This window comes from Ursus americanus, chromosome 16, assembly GCF_024610735.1.
Source record: "Ursus americanus isolate L20-20 chromosome 16, mUrsAme1.1.p, whole genome shotgun sequence".
Taxonomy (NCBI): Eukaryota; Metazoa; Chordata; class Mammalia; order Carnivora; family Ursidae; genus Ursus; species Ursus americanus.
The window spans coordinates 29132126-29148363 of NC_142142.1; the positions used below are offsets into that span (position 1 = coordinate 29132126).

Sequence of the window (16238 nt, forward strand, 5' to 3'; positions counted from 1 at the left end):
GTCATAGAGAAGAACTCTGCCCCGTTGTGGGTGCGCACAACGGCAGCTTGGGCAGTATGTCTGACTTGGTGTCATTCTGTGTCCCTTTAGGCCTCTTTTTCTTGAATCTGTTCTTATAGGACATATATTTTATCTTTTGTACTCAGCCTGTCTTGTTCAAGGGCTTATCATATAGTCATTATCGCTAAAGTATACTCTTAGCATGGAAATAATTCAAAAGAAGAAAGGAAAACAGACCCCGTTACTTTCCTTTATTTAAAAATTCTTAGGTGCACTGAAAGGAATTGTTAGAAGGGCTGTCTCCTCAGTTTTTTGTATTAGTATATACTTGTATCAGCACTCATGGAAAACCGGTTCCTACAGACTCCTTGCTCTATGGACCATTCCTTAGAAAGAAATTGCTATTTTACCACAGAGATAACTATAATTCAAGCAAGATTAGCAAAGGAAACAGCATCAGTTGGACTTAGATTTTGACACTGGAGTAATTTCTATATTGGTAAATTATGTGATACTTACATAAAAGTTAAAGAATATACCACTCTTTGAGGAAATAATTCAAGATGCCTGAGTAGAAATTATCTTTCCTAGAGAATGTGTGAATCACATGCTCTGTCGTTTCAAGGAAAGTAGAGAAATCATTGGTTGAAAAATGTCAAAACTACACTGATGATGGACATTGACTGGAAGTTTGATAAAAATGGGTCCTTGAATTCATTATAAATTGGCAGAGGCCTTTTAGAAAGCATTTTGGCAATATCTTTCAAGAGCCATAATAATATCGGTGCCCTTTGACTCAATAATTTCACTCCTGGGGATCTCTCAGAGGAAAGAATCCAAAATATGGAAAGAGCGATATGCATGAAAATAATCATTGTAGGGTTGTTCGTAATAATAATAAAAACTATCAGAAACACCCATGTGTACAACAGGAACCAAAGTAAGTGAATCTTACCTATGTAAAAATATGAATATAAAAAAACCTGGGGGGGCGCCTGGGTGGCACAGCGGTTAAGCGTCTGCCTTCGGCTCAGGGCGTGATCCCGGCGTTATGGGATCGAGCCCCACATCAGGCTCCTCTGCTATGAGCCTGCTTCTTCCTCTCCCACTCCCCCTGCTTGTGTTCCCTCTCTCGCTGGCTGTCTCTATCTCTGTCAAATAAATAAATAAAATCTTAAAAAAAAAAAAAACATGGGGAGTAATACATATAAATCCTGGAAGTATTAAGATGGTATGTATTCATATATATTTTGGGGTTGTAAGCAACAGATACGGACTATGGCTAATTTAACGAACAAAATATATTTATTAGAAGGACGTGGGGTTGTTTGTAGAATGCACAGAAAGTCTGAAAAACCAAACCTTGGGAAGGGAAGGAATCAAGGCAGCTCTGAGGCTCCTGGTAGTGGGAACCAGAAAATCTTGTCTGTAGGTTACCCCTCAGAGGGCAATCAGCTCCACCTGGCTTCTGTGTCATTGTCCCCAACCTCCAGGGAATGAGAATTTCTTTGGTCAGTCTTGGATCACATACCCACCAAGTGACAGGCGAAGAGGGCACCGTGATAAATTCTCCTGCCCAGAGCAGACACAGAAGGAGGGGTGGTCTCCCTGGTTGAAGTAGGGGATTGACATACACAAAGGGGAGTTGACAAACACAAAGAAGAGAGAAGAGATGCCTAGGAGGCCAGTATAGCCGATGTATGGTACATAGAGGGGCTTTCTTCCCATCTCTATGTAATCTGAACTTCCTTACATTTTTAAGTCAATGAATTTTAATCAAGGATTAAATGAAGTAGCATATGAGAAAGGACTCTGCACAATGACTAGCACATGCAATAAAAGGGCATATTAAACTCAGGTAAAGGGTAAAATGTGTAAAGAACGAGGTCGCAATAGCTCTTCAATGTTTATGTCATAGCCAAAAAGCAACGGCTAAGTTATATATAGTGGCAGGTGATAATGATTGTAAAATGTGTGAATTATGGTTCAATTTAGATTTTCTTTGCCAGGTGTTATTAATTTGTATAAGTAAAAGTGTCAACACCTGAATGTATTATCTTGAGTATGAGTCCAAGAAACACAATTCACAAAAGAGCTGATTAATTTGCCTAGGTTTGGATTTATTAGGATGCCATCAATCATGACATATATACTTTAATTTAGAACAGCTAAAGGATGTATCATATAATATAGGAATCTGTTAGTATATATAAATTACAGTGAAAAGCTCCGAGAAATGTAATATTTGTTTCTGTCAATTAGTCATGGGCCATCCACACGGGAGCAAAGTAGTCATTCTGCATTTACCACATACCCTTGGACTACAATTGATTGGCTTGATCAGGGTCTGGATGAGAGCTAGTTTTCTGCTGGACTTTGAATGACTGATCTAGTCTAAACAGGTTACTGACAGGGCTAGGACTAGAGCAAGGCAAGAGAAGCATGTAGGGTGTACTCATTCTCAAGTCATGCACTCATTGAGTATGAGTGGCTTACGTCCTGTGCCTCACGTCAGTTCTGGCCTTGGTGGCAGAAAAGCTGGCATGTACCTAGATTCAGAATTTTTAATTTCTAGGAAAAGGAATCTATGTTAGACTGATAGCTGTATGTGTGTGCATGTATACTTTTTCCTGTCAGATGTATAATTCATGGATCCTCATGATACCTGGGATCCTCAGTCAAATGGTATTAAAATCTTTTGTACCAAGGGATTGGTTCAGAACCATGCTGCTAGTTATAATAAAACATACTTAACTGTTAAAATGTCCATATTACCCACAGCAGTCTACAGATTCAGTGCAATCTCTATCAAAATTCTAGTGGCATTTTCCACAGAAACAGAACAAACAATCCTAAAATTTGTATGGAACCACAAAAGATCCTGAATAGCCGAAGCAATTTTGAGAAAGAATAAGGTAAAGGCATAACACTCCCTGATTACCAACTATACTACAAAGCTATAGTAATCAAAAACAGTGTGGGTCTTGGCATGAACACAAACATACAGGTTAGTGGAGCAGAATAGAGAACCCAGAAATAAATCCATGCATATACGGTCAATTAATTTATGACAAAGGAAGCAAGAATATACAATGGGAAAAGGTAGTGCCTTTAATAAATGGTGTTGGGTAAACTGGACAGCGATACGCAAAAGAAGGAAATTAAGCTAGTACCTTATACCATGCACAAAAAATAACTCAAAATAGATTAAAGACTTGACTATAAGACCTGAGACTATAAAACTTCTGAAAGAAAATGTTGGTGATGAACTCTCTGGCGTCAACCTTGGCAATGATTTTTTGGATCTGACTCCTAAAGCAAGGGCAACAAAAGAAAAATAATCAAATGGGACTACATCAAACTAAAAAGCTGTACAGCAAAGGAAACCATCAACAAAATGAAAAGGCAATCTACTAAATGGGAGAAAATATTTTCAAATTTTGTTTCTCAGAAGGGGTTAATATCTAAAATATATTTTAAAAAACCTCACAACTCAGTAACAAAAAATCAATCCAACTTTAAAAATGGGCAGACATTTGTCCAGAAAAGACATAAGAGGGCCAACAGACATGTGAAAAGATGTTCAACATTACTAATGATGAGGGAAATGCAAATCAAAACCACAATGAGACATCACCTCACACTTGTCAGAATGACTTATCAAAAAAGACAAATAACAAGTGTTGGTGAAGATGTGGAGAAAAGGGAACCCTCATGCCCTGCTGGTGGGGATATAAATTGGTGCAGCCACTATGGGAAACAGTATGGAGATTCCTCAGAAAATTAAAAATAAAACTACCACATGATCCAGCAATTCCATTTCTAGGTATTTGTCTGAAGAAAATGAAAACACTAATTCAAAAAGATATATGCACTGCTACATTTCTTGCAGCATTATTTTCTATAGCTAAGATATGACAGCAACCTACCTATGTGTCTACCAATGGCTGAATGGCTAAAGAAGATGTGGTATGCTTACACAACGGACTATTACTCAGCCATAAAGAAGAATGAAGTCTTGCCATTTATGACATTTTACCCCTTGAGGATAAAATAAATCAGAGAAAGACAAATACTGTATGATTTCACGTATATGTGGAATCTAAAAAACAAAACAGAACAAATGAACAAACAAAATGAATAGACACAGAGAACAGACTGGATGTTGCCAGAGGTGAGGGGGATAGTGGAGTGAGTGAGGGGGTCAAGAGGTACAAACTTGCAGTTCTAAAATAAATAATTCGTAGACATATAATATATAGCATGGTGACTATAGTCAATAATATTATATTGCAAGTTTGAAAGTTGCTAAGAGTAAATCTTTAAAGTTCTCATTAGAAAAACATTTTCTAACATTTATTACATGGTGACTGTGAGTCAGGAGTGAAACTAAGCATTTTACATTTAATCCTCAAATTAAGTCTATGAGGTAACTATTCCTATTATAAAGACGGGGAAACAGAGGCGTTGCAGTTTAAGTAATATGACCAAGATCCCAGAGTCAGTAGCAGATCCAGGACCTAACTCTGGGGTCTCTCTCCAAAGTCCATGCTCTCAAACACAGGGTTCTGCCGCCGTTATCCTGGCCTTTTACCCAGTTATTCTCACGCCCCTCCCCCATGCCTTCCTACTCATCCCTAAAAGTTTTTGGGTCGTAAATTCTCTTATGATGTCATCTAATGCAGGGATCCTCCCTTTCTTCCAACACTTATCTTCCTTTTGCTGACTTCCCTTCCCACTGTGCATACTGAAAATTCTTTTCCATTGTTTAAATAAAACAAAACAAAACCCTTCAGGCCTTCAGTGAAACCTGGTTCTCCCCAAAGAACATTTCCTTACTTTTATTCCTCTCAGATAAATGACGGGAGAAACCCTGCGAGTGTACCTTGAAACCATTAGGAAGCAGTGTCAGCGTTATCTCTGTTCCACACCTCTTTCAGCTTCTCCCCCCTCCTTTGAAATTTGCACCACTTAGTTTTCTTGTCCTCAGTGAGAGTTCTCATGGCCGGCTGCCTGTATCCTGGTCACTTCTGCTCTAGACAGCTGCCTACTCTTCTCTTCTTCCCAACTCCTGCCATCGTCCCAGCAGATTTCACCATTCCCGAAGGAAACACTTCAGACACTCCAGCTGTTAGCTTCCTGACCTCCAGTTTCGTTAGCATTCACCTCGGCTCCACTGAGGAAGGATTCCCATGGCCTCACCCTTGACCTTATCACCACCTCAAACTGTCCTACCAGTGAAATCTCAAACCCAGATATCATGCCCTCTTATCTACTTCCACCTTCCCCATTTCCTCACTCCCACTAAACCTCCGTGTCCTTCTTTATGAAGACCTCAACTCTCTTGACCTGTGTGCTGTTTCTTACTCTCTGCGTGTCCTCTTACTTCCCTGTTCTTGATTACTCAAACTGAATCTCCCAGTTGGCAGTTGGGATTACTCCTCTCTCATCAACACTTTCAATTTCTTGACTTCTTTATCCCATTTTTCATTGTTTGGGTTTTGAGTTTCCAGAAGTGGCTCCTGAGGGATTGAGCACAAGTAATTTACTCAAGAGGGGATACTGGGAAGCACGTGTAAAGGCATGGGCCAGTGAGACAGAGAAGGGAAGGAAGCCCTTGCAGGGTGTGCTAAGAAGCAGGTTGCTACTGTGGGCAGCGAGGGCTCAAGCTGACCATGAATGTGTCAGAATCACCCTTCCACCAGAGGCAAGGCAGGTAAGATGTTTATCCACCAACATCCGTGGGCCAGGGGCTGAGAGTTCTTCCAGGGGAACTTTTTCCCTATCATTCCTTGCTTCCCTTTTGTCTGAGGGCCAAGCCTGCTTCCAAAGCTGGAGAAAGGCCCCAGGCAGAAACACTTAGTTGCCTGTGTTGAGAAGCTGTCAGCATACACAAGAAATGTGAGTACCAGGAATATCTGGATGAGGCACTGGCAGCATCTACTACATTCATCTATCATGCAAACCTCTCAATACCAGACTGATCTGGAAAGCTGCCTTCTGATTCCTGACCGTACTTTTGTGCTATTATTAATATATGGTTTCTGATCCTGGCAGGACCCATCATTGACATTCTATGATCTTTTAACTTGTTGCCTTTCTTTCATTTCTCTATGAAAGAGAAAACTCTATATTTAGAGTGAGGTAGGGTGAGTTCACATTCTGACTCTGCTACTTTGTGGATTTGGGCAGATATCAAAGTTCTCCAAATGACACTTTCCTCTTCTGTAAAATCAGAATATTAATGTCAACTTGATTTTTGTTATAAATCATTTGATGAAATAATAAATATACATATAATAAGATGTGCATATAATATATATAACATAAACATATTTCATATCATATAGATCTGTAGATATATAACCTGTCACAATGACTAACACATAACAGGAACTCTTTAGCTCCTTACCTGCTCAGTTATCATCTCTTATACGATCCCAATATTCTTAGCAAATGGCCTTGACTCGTACAGCTCACAAAGAAAACAGACCATCTACTCCTAACTCCACAACTTTTCAACACCCTCCCAACAGAGAATACCTATCCTGTGTTTACACATTCCTTGAGTCTCGCAGGGAGGGATGCTCTTCCTGTTCAAGGCTAACCTTTATCTCAGCTCATTCCTACTCCTCCGGAAGTTCATATCATCAGTTACCAGCATCCCCCTGCTAAACTCTCAGCCTTACCATCTTCACTATTTTTCTTCAGAGGACTTTCTTTAAAGTGTTATAATCACTTGGCTTGTATATACGTTTTCATTTTTACTTTAACCCAGTGAGAATATGTAGCATACTGTTTATTCACTGAAGCAGAAGATGTCCTTCTATCACATAGCTGCCAAGATGGCAGTCTTGCAGAAAGTCATGTTGTTTTCAACATGATCATACAGACCTGCGAGACAGAAAACTAAAATGTTTCTATTTCCTGAGTATAGTAGGCTTCTGGGAAATTGGGAGATGCTATGAGAAGATGAAGATGGGGTATAGATGATAGGTAAAAGGTGGAAGTTAGGGCAGGGCGTAAGATTGTCTTTAAAGCTAATCTTTAAAAATTAAGGAACAGAGAATCCATAAGTGCCCTTAAAAAGAAGTTTTAGCATGTGGGGTATTTCTGTATTTACCTCCATTATACAAAACATCAGTGGCATACCAAAAATATTTTTTTATAAAGTGATTAGACTTTAGGATGGTGAAGACAAAAAACAGGTTGACAGACTGTACATAAAATTTGTAGGAGTTGCTTTCTATAGTAAATAAATATACTGAAGAAATCTGTTCCTGTTATAGGTACCAATGTACCATGAGTATTATTTTTTTTTTCCCGCAGATACTTGTTGAGTGTGTACTCTGTGTACTTTCTCATTAATGCTCTGCTGTGCTCTACATAGATTATGAAAAGGCAAGAATAGTAAGAAGAAGTTAATATTAAACTATACCATGTATAGAATGAGTAACTGGTCAGCTCAAACTTGTTCTTTTGATATCGCAGTTGCTAGAGGCAAGGTCATATCACTGTTTCTCCTTTAATGGGAATTAATGAAGCATTTTCTGATAATTTGGGCTCCAGTGTTGACCAGACTTGTAATTGATGTAATTTCATTGGTGATAAGCTTTGCAATTTTAAAAAGTGGAAAGTGTTCTTTACTGTTTTTAAAGAAAGTGGTTAACAAAGGAGAGAAATATTTCAAGTGACATTCATAATGGAATACAGTCCCAAATCAAAAGCTGCAGAGAAATCTTGAATTTTAGTCAATAGGTGTATTTTGGTAGTAGCATTATTATTTTGGAACTATTTGCAGATATTGTAAGATATAGCAAATACCTATATTAATATTCTTGGGAACCATGTTTTCAGCCCAATATCAAATCAGAAAATCCTGTAAATATGAATTGGAATTCATGATTATTTTTTCCAAAAACATAATTCTGTCCACTGAAGAGGGGAACAATGAGTACCCCAATGCCTAAATGTGGTCTCTTAATACCATTTTTACTAAAAGGAATGAGGGCTTTTTCACTAAAAGGTATCAGAGCTTTTTGGAAGAAGGGGCCATTCCAGAAATGTGGCCAGAAATGTACAAGATGCACATGGGTCATCTTGTGTTACCAGTAAGCAAGGAAGACATTAAAGACTAATGTTACTAATGTTACTAAATGGACACAGAAGCCAATGTGAGGAGACATGGCTAAGGATGCAACAATGAGGTTACCAAGAATAATTATGGTTACGGTTATTTGAAACATACTGAATATATAAAAATCCGTATGTTTAAAATGAAACAAAACAAAAAACCTCATTGTTTTTCAAATTATTAATCCGGCAATTGGCAATTAAAGAGAAAGACCTAAGCATTTGGCCTGCCTTTCCTTTAGTAACCATATTTCTGACTATCTGAACAATGTAGTTGCAAAGAAGGTTTCTCACAGAAGTTTCTTAGCCAATAACTATAAATAGGGAGAATTAGAAAACCACCATTTTGCCAACCCTTATGTAATTGATTCAAACAAAATCATCAGTGAATTAAACTGTTAGATGAAATATTGATAGAGAATTTTCCAAAGGCTGGATCAGGCTGTCGCTACATGAGTTCACTGATCAATTATAGCTTCACATATACAGTGGGGCACCCTAACATTGTGTGCCTGCTGACATGGTATAAAAGAAACAGCACAACTCATAAAATATTCTTGCCAAAACAAAAAGTTGAACTGGAATCCAAATTCTGCTTTATGGGCAATATGGAGATAGAGGGGTAATTTAAATGATCCTTGAGGAAGTAAAGAGATAAATCTGAATGTGAGACATTTTATAGGAAAATTTATCTGATTTCTTCTGTAAGTCAAATGTATCTAATGAAATTAAGATTGGGATCGAAGGGGGAGTGCTGCTCTAGACTATAAAAACGCAGGACATGTGCTAACCAAATGTGACGTGCGGACCCTGCCTAGATCCTGATTTTAGGAAACTAATTAATACCAAACAATCTTTGAGACAGTCTGGTAAATTTGAATATGGCTGTATTTTAAAGGACATCAGACGATTGTTAATTTTTTAAGTAGGGTAATGACACTGTGGTTATATAAAGAAAATATATTTTTAGAGATGCACACTAAGTAAGTAGGGGTGAAATTATATCTGGGATTTGCTTTAAAATACTTCCTCACCACCAACAACATAGAGCATTGATCGGAGTGCGACAAAATCTTGATAATTGTTGAATCGGGCTGATAGGTGTATGGGGATTTATTTTAGTTAGCATTCTCTTTATTTTGTGTATGTTTGAAATATGTTATATGAATCTTTCAAAAAAGGGAATGGTCAGAAATATAGGTCTACCTTTCAGTTTTAATTAGAGTCTCAAATGTTTAACATTTGAAATGAAAAGGTATTCTAATAAAGCCTTCAAAGCCTCACTCTGGAAAGCGTTTTCATTGACTTTGACTCCCCATCTCAGCTGGGGTTCTGGCCCAGCCTCAGCCTTTCCCCATGCTGCAGTGGTTGTCGACATCAGTGATGCTTTTGCCAAAAAAGCTCATAGAGCCTGCAATGTGTGCAGATGGGTGGACAAGACTCATTACTTTTAGTTACAGAAAAGCTTGACAACATTGCCTGGGCACCGCAATAAGGATTCAGTTCATGTGAGGATTCTACTGGGGTCTTAGAGACAAGCAAAGGAAGCATTTATTCTCTTTTTCCTCAGTTTTCCCATCTTTCCAGTGGATGGTCATGCTATTTTTCCTTTATCATTCAAGGGCCAACTCAAATATCTCAAATACTTTCTTGGCCACCAATCCAAAGAATTCTTTTCCCTTTGCCCATTGAGATGTGTAACAGCAAGGCTTGTAATTCTGCATTCTTTAAACACTACTTGGAATTCATCAGTGAGTAAAATTCTCCCTTCTTTTTCTCATTCTCATTCTATATTTCACCGTGAACTTTTTACCTGTTGGTTAGGCACTGTAGGATGGCATTTTTCAACTTGTTGGCCATGACCCATTAGTTGGTCATGAAAGCAAATCTGTGAGTTATAACCAACATATAAAAAAATGAAATAGAATAGAAGTTAGTGTGTTGCATATAGGAAGAGTATTATTTTCTGAAATTTGTTCCAATTGTGTGTATGTGTGTGTTCTGGGGTATGATCTCAGATGTATCTCTTACTGTGGGTTATAGTCAAAACAATTTGAAAGCCACTGTTTCAGGGGATGCAAAGCCTACAAAGAAGAATGTGTTACAGATGAATGATTAACAATACACTTGAGTATTAATATTGAAGCTACTGCTTTATAGTTTGTATTTACCACCACCATCAAACAGCCCTATGGTACATGTATGTTCGTGTGTGTGTGTGTGTGTGTGTGTGTGTGTTTCAACAGCAGAACAGTGGTAATTTGATTGAACCACAATGTAGTTTAATACTCAGTTGGGATTTTATCAAATAACATGACTGCACATTTAAATTACTATTGTGCTGCTAGGTTAAGTAATAACATAGGCTTCTGAGGGTCTTGGAATAAAACAGATTCCAGATGATGGGCATTTAGTTCTCAGGGCTTGTATTTTAAGAGAATTCTGAGGGCTGCAGCAGCATATCTTAGTATGTATTGAGTTCTGTTTACAGCTCATCTCACATGGGCATGCAGGAAGCAGTTTTGAATGTATTTGGTGTGAATCTGGGCTTACAAATGAATTTGAAAAATGTCAATTCATTTTTGTTTCTAAAGATAGTAAAGCATTTTAATCCTAACTGTCTCTGTTTTTATTGAAAGTTTATTCACCTGTGGTTTTTTTTTATTACTCTTTCAAACTCTCTTAAAATATCAGTGTTTTCAGAAAAACTCTGACCATTGCAAAAGTGAATTCGTAATAGAAATTAAATTTGCATATTTCAAAGTTAACTCCAAACTAAATAGGGCTTTCATTCACCTGGCGTTACCTCAGTTTGGTCGAGTGTCTGACTAAATTTTACTGGGACAAGATCATGTGAAAATGTATTTCTATAGCTGGGAGAAATTCCTAAATATGCCGTAATGATGATGCTATAGTCCTCTCCCTGAATTCTATCTTGGCCAAAGGGAATGAAGTTAATTTGTTTTTCAAATACCTCGCTTCTGAGTATATTTTCTTGATGGTTAAATATACGAAGGCTCAGAATTAGGTAGCCTGAGTTCCCAAATCCCATGCTGTAGCTTTGTGACAGACAGCCCTTTCCTTCGCCTCTGAGCCACATTTTCTTCATCTGTAAAGTGGAGATAATTACAGTGCTTATGCTATAGTGTTGATAAATCTAGACAATGCATGTAAATATGGTAAGATCTCAATAAATGCTACCTTTTTGTTTATTCTAGGAGAGATCCTGTTCTTACCACAACCATATTAGAACTAGGTAAAGTTAAAATTCTTGACCTGTGCAATGTTTGTTCGCTGTACCTCTGAATACCGTGAGCTCCTTAAGAATAGTGATCTCTGTCATCTCTTTCCTTTGGAATTCCCAGCAGTTCTCCCTATAAAACTCCATACAGAAGGTGCTCATCATAAGATGTTGATCGTTGAGCAACAGCTAATGAAAATGTGCAGACTTTCACAAAATGGTGATTTGTTTCTTTTTCTTCCACCCCAAGTTTACCATGTGGCTTTGGTGTTATGGGCAACCACATCTTCGGAACTGATTGATGCACATTAAAAGAAAGAAATAAATAAAAGCAGTAAATGTTCTTTTATAGTGGGTTACATCTGATAAGAGAACATCCTTGTTCCAAAGGAGAGAAAATTCAGTCTCAGCTGTTTGTAACGTGTTTCTGGAGCTGATATTGTTTGCAAAAGAAAAGTATTTGAGCTTGGCATTTGTGTAGGTTTCCCTTATGAGGTACTTATTTCTAGGGGACAGAACTGCATTGGAGCAAGGAGAATTAAGAATGAACATATCAGTCTTTTGAAGAACTGTTTAAAAATGAAAGCTAAGCTAATGCTGAAAATAATACTTAAAATTCACTGGTCTCCCTCCAGAGTAATTTCTGAACTTTGGGCATTCAGCATTTATTTTCTAGCTGCAACTGGATAGTCAGCTTTTGACTGGACAGCCAAGGTTAAATAAAGAGCTAAGAAAGTATTTGGCCACGCCACTTAGACTGCTAGACTCCTGATGTTTGGGCCATTTAGAATTCACCAGATCTTTCTATAGTTTTCTTCTCTGCTTCTCTGCTACATATATAAAATCTGCAATATTTTCATCTTTTTGTTGTTGTTGTTGTTGAAACATTGACCAGTCTGTTCGGATGTGACTCTGTTTTACTTTAGCTTCCTCAGATTGGGCTGCCACACCCGAATGGCATGCTATCGAAATGATTATTGTTTTGCAGAATGTTCCTGTGGGCTGTAAGGCTGTGTCTAATTTTTTTCAGCCTGACATTTTTGAGGGTCCCTACTGCTTGAATCTTAAAGGTTGAAGTTCTGCTGTTGTTGCTATTTCCTTTGAGTTTGCTACGCTTCAGACTTGCCCTTTTTAGTAAAGCATTTGACATTTTTATAGTTATTATCTTAATGTGCATCAAAAGTTGTATGATTTAACATGCTTCAGATGACCAAAAATGCAACCCTGTGCTCTGACTCTCCTTTCAGCAGATGAGAGACTGAGGAAAATTATTCACTCTGTCAAATGGTTTCAAAGATACAACATAGGGAGCGTCTGGGTGGTTCAGTCGGTTAAGTGTCTGCCTTCTACTCAGGTCATGATCCCAGAGTCCTGGGATCGAGTCCAGCATCGGGCTCTGCACTCAGCGGGGAGCCTGCTTCTCTCTCTCCTTCTGCCTGACACTCCCCCTGCGTGTGCTCCTCTCTCTCTCTGTCAAATAAATAAATAAAATCTTAAAACAAAGATACAACATAATTTTACAAGATATGATTACAGTGGGTTTTTGTTTGTTTGTTTTATAAAAGCACTGTGCCACAGGCTCACACTTACATTGAATAAGTGGATTAAAATGGACATACTCCAGATTTTTAGTATGTGTAACACTTTCAGTGAACTGGGCAGAAACTTTGATTATGGATGCTTGAACAGTAAAAATGTAGATAGTTGGGACATGACAAAAGTCACATCATGTCCATTTTCATGAGAGATTCTTTTAAGGAATACATGGTTTCATATGACTTCATAGCTGTTGTTTAAAAAAATGTCCATATCCTAAGTTATGGAGAACGTTTTCAAGCATACTATATGTGGTAAATTTTTACTTTTTATTTGAAAGGCAGTATAGTATTGGAAAAAATCTAATGTAAAATAGAAAATCCACACATAAAGATCTAGTCCTATAGTGGATATACTTTCTCTAAGTTGAACTGACCCAGGGATGCCCCCTTTGTAGTTTGGAGCTGCCTTCTGTGAGACAGCTAGACTTTGTTCCCCATTTCTCCTCTTGCCTTTATATCCCATTCCCGTAAACTCACACTGGATTATGAAAAGAGCAGATTTATTTATGAATTTGCCTACCATCATGATAGCCATAAATTAATGCACTGAAAAGAATAGATGAATAGAAAAAGATTAGGTCGTTACTGCAAAGGGACGGGCTAGTCTTAGAGTGTTGCTGGGAATGACTAACCCAGCTAAATGAGTTTTTGGCAACAGATGTCAAAGGAAATTTCTACATAGGAGAGGCATGGTGGAGTACAGCAGTGGAAAGAGCCTGGCCGTCAGAGTCAAATAGACCCGAGTTTACATAATGACTGCTCTATTTAATAGTTACAGACTCTGGCAAGATGAATTAACTACTCCTGTTCTCAGTTTTCTTATCTACTAAATGGGATGATACTATCCACTCTACATGATTGCTGCTAGGCTTAAATGGAAAAAAAAAAAAAAGTATAGCAGTTATTCCAGTGCCCAGCCCATAGGGAACATTCGGTAGATAAAAATTCATTTCCTTTCCTCTACAGAACTCTCTTCTTTTTATGGAATTTCCGTATTCTTGCTACCCAATCTATTATTTTTAAGGCCCCTTAGAGTGCTAAAATTTTATATGATTCCATAAAGCTGATTTTGTACATTGGCCCAATTCCATCATATGCTGCCTTATTGAACAGTAAATATGATCAGCTGGGAGAGGAAGGAACTGATTGAGCTGAATTCCTTCCGGGGGTGACAGCAGTAATTTTGTGCTACAGGCTAAGATGGTACATGGTACCAACATGCAGGAGATCATTTGTTATATGCATTTACTAAGTGGTGAGGCAACGTTAGTACACAGGTATTACTAAAAGTTCCTAAGAAGAATGTTTCTCCTAATTTATAAATGTTAAAATAGAGACTCGCGTGCTGCATAAAGATATTCTTCAGTACACAGATCAATGGCAGGAGAAAGCCAGCCATCCCAGGATCCAAAGGTGATATACATCCGGAGGTGAAGGTCATAATAGCAAGTAATTGTCTTTTACAATGACAGACATGCTATACCCTTCAAAGAGACCATGGTTAGCAGTCTGAGTAAAAAGTTGGTGCATGTGCTCCCTCCACACACACACATACACACGTGCAATATACGTATATGTATATATATGTGTATATACACACACACACACACACACACACAAATATCACACATATATACATAGACAAGATGCAGAAGGCAGATAGAAATGATAAATATCTGCTTCCAAAAAGAGGCCTTCAGTAAAATAATGCCAATAAAAGTGAAAATAAAAACTGTAGAATGAAAGGGAAAAATAATGTACTAAAAGCAGAGTTTTAAGTAACATAAACTAAAATTTCACTCATCTGGATATTATGTTTCCTAAAACCTCAACAACATAGAATATGGCTAAGAAACAGCTAGTAAGCTTGCGAGGAACTATTATAGATGCCAGCCACGTGGTTATCAGAAAACCCAGTTCCATTTTCCAAATCCTTATTTACCTAACAAATTTTTATTTCATGTTTTCTTACCTTCAGAAATTAGATGAATTCATCCATAAAAAGTATACTGTGATACAACCTCAACAAAAAGTGACAAGCCTGATAAGATGGAAGGAGTCAGAAAAATTATAAAAAGCAAAATAAAACAGAAAAGCCCAGTAATCAGAAACTATGGCACACGACACTGTATGTGAACTGTGGGAGCTTTGCCGTTTTCCGACATGGTACGATAATTATTGTTAATAATGGTGGTTCTGAGTTACTTAGACATAGGTTGTGTTGTGGTCAAGATACTTCTTAAGAAAGTAGGCAAGTATACAAGACCATTTCACAAAGGTCTCCACCCCAATTTGTGAAAGTAAGAAAAGCTGGCACTTCAAGGGTAAATAGCAAATATCTACAAATTTACATGAGGATCTTGAAATCTTGGTTGTCTCACAAGCCAGCTTGGCCGCTCTGCTTCCATCGGGCGAGCCTGGCAATTGACCATCTATGGGGATGAACTGTGCTTATTCTCAGTCTCGTATAAGAAGCAGACTGGAAGCAACACAGTTATTTTGGCAGCAGCACTAACATTAGTAGTAGCAGCAGCATCAATTACTATTTAATGAGCCACATTCTCCCCACTGTCTGTTTCAAGCCACCAGGGTACCATTTTGTGCAGTAGAGTGGTAAATCAAATGGTACTCTACTGGGCTGAAGGAGTAACTGCATCTCCCTTAGAGTTCAACTTATTACCTGAGAGCCAGAAAAGCTTTGGGGAGAATAAAGGCCATTAAGTACCCCCAGGGTGTAAGATATTGCCCAAAGCACCAACATTTCCCCATTATTTTATGGACAAAATGGACATCAGCCATCAGGAAGAGGTGGTCGGAGGGTACTTGATATTCATTCTCTGCTAAAGGCTAACAAAGAAATAAAAATCCACTCTAGGTTTCAGAAGAGTGAGAAAGGTTGGAGGATTTTTTTCCCTGATTCCAATTATTAATTTAGTTTGGATTTATGCCCAGTCTCCTCCCAAGCATTAAGTCGTTTTCATAATAAAAGGAACAGTAAATGATAAAAATGCTTCAGAATGATCAAAGAAAGGAAGTTCTGCCCCTCTGAATATACGGGTATACCCAGTTCACTGAGAACATTAGACACACCAAATAAGTACATGAGGCCAAATAAAAAACACGCTCTGAAAAATCAATAAAATTAATGTAGCATTAGGACCCTGTTCTACCTATACTTCATATTCTACTGTTCTCTCAAAACTGTCCCAGGTTAGCTAGGTTTATGAATTTCTATTAATTTAAATAAATACCCAGAGTAAGATGTT

General features: G+C 37.9%; 1 protein-coding gene and 1 long non-coding RNA gene across 3 annotated transcripts in view; both read left to right on the top strand.

Moving 5' to 3' along the window:
• The window catches only part of MAML2 (mastermind like transcriptional coactivator 2), a 331700-nt gene that overhangs the window by 38581 nt on the left and 276881 nt on the right, over positions 1 to 16238 (top strand). The window lies entirely within an intron of this gene.
• The window catches only part of LOC148108788 (uncharacterized), a 72324-nt gene that overhangs the window by 22801 nt on the left and 33285 nt on the right, over positions 1 to 16238 (top strand). Inside the window, exon 1 of the long non-coding RNA XR_015726960.1 lies at positions 1 to 15138. This exon is cut by the window's left edge and continues 22801 nt beyond it. This is a non-coding gene — a long non-coding RNA (uncharacterized LOC148108788). The remainder of the gene's footprint in view (positions 15139 to 16238) is intronic.